The 6,000-nt window shown below is 48.7% G+C and overlaps 1 protein-coding gene across 17 annotated transcripts in view; it reads left to right on the top strand.

The window, feature by feature from the left end:
- The first annotated feature begins 858 nt into the window (after nt 1–858).
- Nucleotides 859–6,000, top strand: part of SCMH1 (Scm polycomb group protein homolog 1) — a 133,450-nt gene continuing 128,308 nt past the window's right edge. For 8 of the 17 annotated variants that reach the window (XM_053919931.2, XM_053919930.2, XM_053919925.1 and 5 more), the window contains exon 1: nt 864–1,007. The gene's annotated coding sequence lies outside the window, so the exon portion shown is untranslated. Of the gene's footprint in view, nt 1,008–6,000 lie in introns of all 17 variants that reach the window. The other 9 variants (XM_071220887.1, XM_053919936.1, XM_053919934.2 and 6 more) reach the window with 4 other exon arrangements.

Below are 6,000 nucleotides of genomic sequence, written 5' to 3'. Positions count from 1 at the left end.
TAGTCATTTACTGGCTTAGTGACCTTGGAAAAGTAGCTTCGCCTCTCAGAGCTTCAGTTTCTGCTAAAATAGGGCTAATCCGGTGTGGAAGTGGCGGTTAACCAGAGGAGTGTAGCAAAGAACGCTAATGGGCACCAAAAGGATGACCCTGTGTAGTTGCTGAATGGGCGAACCCGTGAAGGCCCCTGCGAGCTTATACTTACTGGATATTTATTTACTAGATCCCCGCACTGTTCTGTGGGCTTTACAGACATTAACTAATTTTTTGCTCACACCATCCCTCTGAAGTGCGCGCTATCACACTTGAGAGGAGGGCCCTGGGGTACAGGTGCGAGGTTTCGCATCCAAGCTCCTCCCTCACACAGCTGGTCTCGAGCAAGATGCAGAGCGCCCGCTCTTTGCTCGAGGTGGCGCCCCACTTTAACCCGCCTGCGTGGCGGAGACTTGGCCGCTCCTGGGTCCGCCACCTCCCTCACGGGCCTACGCTTGGCCTCGCGACGGGTGGCACGCGGCGTCGGGACTCGAACCCGACTCCCGGAGCTCTCTCCAGGTCTGGGTTTACCCGTCCCTGAGACGCCGCACGGAGAGCTGCCAGGGGGGCGGAACCGGGCCCCACGGGCGGAAAACGGGAGGTGGCCGGGGCAGGCGAGGCTCAGACACTGGCGGCGCCCCCACCGCCCCGCCACGCCCCGCCCCCCGCCGCCCCCGCGCGCGGGCCTAACGGCCGGGGCGCACGCCACCTCGCGGTGTCACGGGCAGGGGCGGGGCCCGGGAGCTGCGGGCCCGCCCCCAGGGGGCGCCTCCCCCCCCGCCCCTCCCCCCTCGCCCCTCCCACGCCGCAGCCCGGGCCGCGACCGCCCGGATCGCGCCCCCCGCCGCTCGCCCCGCCGCCGCCCTCCGGAGCCCTCCCCCTCCGCCCCCTTCTGGCGTCCTCTCCTGCTCCCGACGCAGGGGAAACATGGCGGCGGGGAGGGAGTGAGCCGCCCCGCGCTGCTTCGCGGCCGCAGGTAAGCGCCTCGGCGGCTGTCTGCACCAGCCTGGACAGCCTTCTCCTTGAAGGGCCTGGGCGACCCGGGGCCGCTCTGTGAGGGGCGGCGGCGGCGGCGGGGGGACCTGCCGGCCCCGTGCTCCCGCCCCGCGGACCGGGCTGTCTGTGCAGGGGTCGCTCGGCCTGTCTGTGGTACCGGCGCGGCCGCGGCCCTTCCCCACCTTGTCAACCCGGCCCCGAGCCCGGCGGCCGGTTCTGCACCCGCGGCCGGGCCGGCAGGGCTCGGTGTCCGGCCGGCGGCCTGACGCGGTCGGGACACCCCAAGGGTCCCGGCACGGGGAACCCGAGAACGGGGGAACCTTTGGAGGCTCGGCATCTCGGGGCGCTGGTGCAGGAGCCGCTGTGTCCAGGCCGGCGGGGCAGGCTGGCTTTGAGCCCAGGGCGGAGAGCCCGAGGGGGTGTCAGTCTGAGTGCGGGGCTGTCGGCCTGCGCGGACGCGAGAGCTGAGAGGTGCCCGTGGATCCCGGTCCCGGCTCGGGACAGAGGACCGAGGTCGGCGGACGGCAGGGAAAACGCGCGAGGGGCCCGGAGCTGTCAGCAGCGCTCCCCCGGACTGGCTCCGAGCGGCCAGAGCTGCGCCGGGACACTCACGTGTGCCGCCGGGGACGGGCGGGGAGTGCGGGTTGCAGACCGCAGACCGTGGGGAGAGGGTGGGGGCGCTGGGCACCCAGGTGAACTCGCTGCCTGGGGGGGGGGGGGGGGGGGGCGGGGGGGCGGACACGTGGGCAGAGCGCCGGGCCAGCCCGAGAGGAACGAAAAAGGGTTTCCAGGAGATGGCTTCATCCCAGGACATCTCCAGCCTGGAAGGGAATTTCAAAGCCATTCAGGGTCCGTTTCTCCTATCCCATTACAAAGTGGCTTTGAAAATCGCAAATTCTACCCTGATAATTTGATCATCCTGTTTGAACACCTCCAGTGATGGGAAACTAACCTTTTCCCAAGGAAACCCAGTCTGTTCCTGGACACCTTTGGTTTTTAGAAATATATATACTTTTGTTTTTGTTGTTGAAAGAAAGAGCTGCTTCCTATTCTTCCTAGTTCTTTTTCCTTCTTAGTAGACTCTCTTTTTTAAGATACCTGAAGATAACAATAATATCTTTGGAGTCTTATCTTCTCTTTACTAACTCCAGTTCTCTCACTTGATTATTGTATGTTGTGGTTCTCTAATCGCTCCTCTGAATGAGCTCCAGTTTGCCAGTACCCCCTTTAAAGGAGAGCTTCTTGATGTAAGAAACTAATAAGTTTCTCCAAGAAGCTCCTTGGCCCCAAGGGTTGACCTGCTTAAATTAAAAGTACTCTAGTCCCTTCTTCATTTCTGTGCTGTTTTGATCTTAAAAAAAAAAAAAAAAAAAAAAAAAAGGTCTAGTACTGTTTGTTCAAACAAATGAAAAGAGATCCTATTTTGTGGAAATTTTTGGGCTTTCTCTCATTTTATAAATGTCTATAAACACTTTATCAAATGAGCTAATGTATACCAAAGTGTTGCAATGCACCATGCAAATAGAAATGTTTATTATTTTTACTCTGAAAAAGGATTGAGACCCAGTTTGGTGCCAAACTGCAATTTAATATTTAGTTGGAAAGGGAAATGCTTTATTATATTGAAGTCTGTGCTCTATTTCTAATTGCCAGCAGAAGGCCGAAAATTACTATGAAAAAGAATATTTTTTGTTAGTCACCAGCATTATTTTTTACTTGCTTTTTCACCACTTGGGGTTAAGTTTTTAAAAAGGGTCTTTTACCAAGGTCCTAAATCCCTGCCTAAGCAACCCTGTTGGTTAGTAATTGGGTTTTTTAAAGAGATTTTCTTTATTTATTTTTTAGAGAGGGGAAGGGAGGGGAAAAAGGGAGGGAGAGAAACATCAGTGTGTGGTTGCCTCTTCTGCCCCCTACCAGGGACCTGGCCCGAAACCCAGGCATTTGCCCCAACTGGGAATCGAACCAGCAACCCCTTGGTTCACAGACCTGAGTTCAATCCACTGAGCTACACCAGCTGGGGTGGTTAGTAATTTTTTAAGCCCAGAAGAATGGTGATGGTCTTGTAGACCAAATGTCAAGTTCTTGTATCTGGGACCCTGTTTTGATTCTAAGCAATGTTTCGCTGTTTTTATAACATAGACAAGCATATACCAGCAGTCAGAATTGGTTCTTTCTCCTTGTTCTTATGTCTTCATGTTTTAAGTTGTTTAGTGGTTTTAAAGTTTGTAGTATATCAAGTTTTGATTTCTGGTATGTAAGTTGGATAAAAAAATGTATGTAACGTTATTCTGTATAGACCCAGGAAAGGCTCTGGTTTCTTCCCTTTGAAGGACTTGGAGTTGGTAGTAGGAAATCCTAAAACCTGAGACAGAACTGGTGTGAGTATCCCACTGAAAATTTAAGTTCAACATGTTCTGACCTTTACTCTACATTTGTGTATCTACTGTGTGTCAGGCACTACGCCATGTACTGTGTTTAGCTGGGTATACTAAGATGAGTAAGATACATTTTCAATCTTTGTGCAGCCATGTAAACTAAATGCCAAAATAGGACATCTCAGAATAAGAGATAAGAGCTATGCATACAATGTTCCAAGCTTAGGATGCTTAGACTAGCCTAGGACTTTAGGGAAAGCTTTGGGGAGATATGACACCTGACCCAAATCTTAAATGGTAAGTAGGAGGACGTCACACAAAGATGAATAAAAAGTGTGCTTCAAACACAGAAACCGGCCTGGCTGGTGTGGCTCAGTGGATTGAGTGCTGGTCTGCAAACCAAAGGGTTGCTGGTTCGATTCCGTCAGGGCATATGCCTGGATTGCAAGCCAAGTCCTCAGTACGGGGCGCAGGAGTCACAACCACACAAACACAGAAGTCGACGTAAGGTAGGTCATTAATGCAAGAAAGCAAATAGCTTGCATGGAGAATCACAAGCAGTTTGGGACTGCCTGAAATTAGCTTCCCCTTGCAGACTCTTTCAAATCACTGGAAGGTTTTTATCAGACATGGTTGAATAACATGTTTAATTGTGGTCACAGGGATGAGGAGAAAGAAATGAAGGCTTTATGATTGATTGGATATGCCAGTGAGATGGTGAAGAGTCCAGCATGATGATCAGGTTTTTGGTTTGGGTGACTAAGGTGACAGTGGTGACAGTAACTGAGACAGGAAACACTGGGTGATGAGTTCAGTTTTAGAATTGAATGTTTTGTGATTTTTGAGTTAGGTCAATGAGCAAATGTGATGGAAGAAAGCTAGAAAAAAAAGGAAGTTGTGGTCAGGAAGTAGAATATGGGAGTTAAATTGTCTGATGTGGAGCTCTTTGTAGGTCTGTCTGTGTGAGTAGCTGAAGTACAGCAGAGGTGAAGGCTCGTGAAGCTGAGTATGACAAGGTACTGTGAGGCTCTTTTATTGAATGAATCTTCTGTGTGGATAGTGAAGTGATTTAGGATGCTAGAATCTGGAGAAGAGAGCCTATTGTGACCCAGGTGCAGTAAATATAGGGGGTTAATCGGGAGGGTGGTAGATAACAGATGAGGAGAAGGGTGGAGATTGATATAGCCAGATGGCATAAACCTCAAAAGAGGAGGAGTTTTTAAACAAGAGAGTGAAAAGTAATGGTTTTTGACTTTTCTTTCCTGGAAGCAGGCTTCTGATCTCTTCATCTTTATTCAGGACTCATATTAATCATTCTGTTTGTTCTGAAGAGTCTGTCCTTAGTCTTGGAAAGTAGGAGGGCAAATATCCTATATCAAATCTTTCCTGCTAATACTTAATGGCAAAGGCAATGGAGTTTTATTCCTGATGATTAGTGGGTGGATAGGAAACAGTCAGATCTATCTAGGCTGTGTCACTTACTGGCCTTAGGACTGTAAGCAGAGTGTTTAATCTCTGTGACTTTCAGTGTCCTTATCTGTAAAAAATAAATTTCTACTTCATAGGGTGTCATCAAGATTATATAAAATAATGTGTATATACAGATGTATATACATATATATGAAAAGCAATTGGTGCTTCATAGATGCAAAGTAAATGTTAGTTCTCTCCCAACTACCTTTAAAGCACTTCACCTCTACTGGCAGAAATGAAGTTTTTTCATGCTTAACCTAAATTATAAGGCATAAGTACTCTACGGGAGGTCAAAGCAAAGTGATACAGGAATTCAGAGGAGGGAGCTGTGATTCTCAACATTTGGAAACAAGATTAGACATCACACTCAAGAGGAATTTCATTTGGGCCTTGGAGAACACGATTTCAGTAGATTAAATAATTTAGGTGGAGATACAAAGTATGGAAAGTATAAGATACATTTGCTAAAAAATGGTAGTTGCCACAGGTTGGAGTATTGTATTTGTGTAAGTCACTAGTGAGAAATGTGGCTACAGATATCATATTAAAGACCTGAAACTATGGAGTTTGGACTTGATTCTAGATATGCCAAGGAGGTATAGATTGTATATCCTCTTTCTCAACCTCGTTTCCTATCTGTAAAATTAATAAGCATTAATTCAGAAACTTTGGATTTGTGTTTGAAGCAAACCAAATAAGAGATTTCACATTTGGAAATAAGTTCCTATGTAGGCCAATTTTAAGTTTAAAAAAATAAATGCTAAGATTTGTAGTTGTAGTTTAGTCTTTGCGTTAACCTGGTTTGGTAGATAGGCTCACTGGAGTTAAGAAACATACAAAATGCTCTGGCCAGTGTGGCTCATTTGGTGGGAGTATTGTCCTGTCCCATGCACCAAAAGGTTGCAGGTTCAATTCCTGGTCAGCGTACATACCTAAGCTGCAGGCTCCATCCTTGGTCAGAAAGGATGCCTACAAGAGGCAACTGAATGATGTTTCTCTCTCACATCGATGTTGTCCTCTCCCTCTCTCCCCATCTTCCTTTCTCTCTTCCTCCTTCCTCTCTCTCTAAAAGCAATAAAAAAAACATTGTCTTCTGGTGAGGATTAAAAAAGAAGAAGAAGAAAC

The sequence above is a fragment of the Desmodus rotundus genome, chromosome 3 (genome assembly GCF_022682495.2).
Source record: "Desmodus rotundus isolate HL8 chromosome 3, HLdesRot8A.1, whole genome shotgun sequence".
In the NCBI taxonomy this organism is placed as follows: domain Eukaryota; kingdom Metazoa; phylum Chordata; class Mammalia; order Chiroptera; family Phyllostomidae; genus Desmodus; species Desmodus rotundus.
This window is presented reverse-complemented; position numbering and strand designations above follow the sequence as displayed.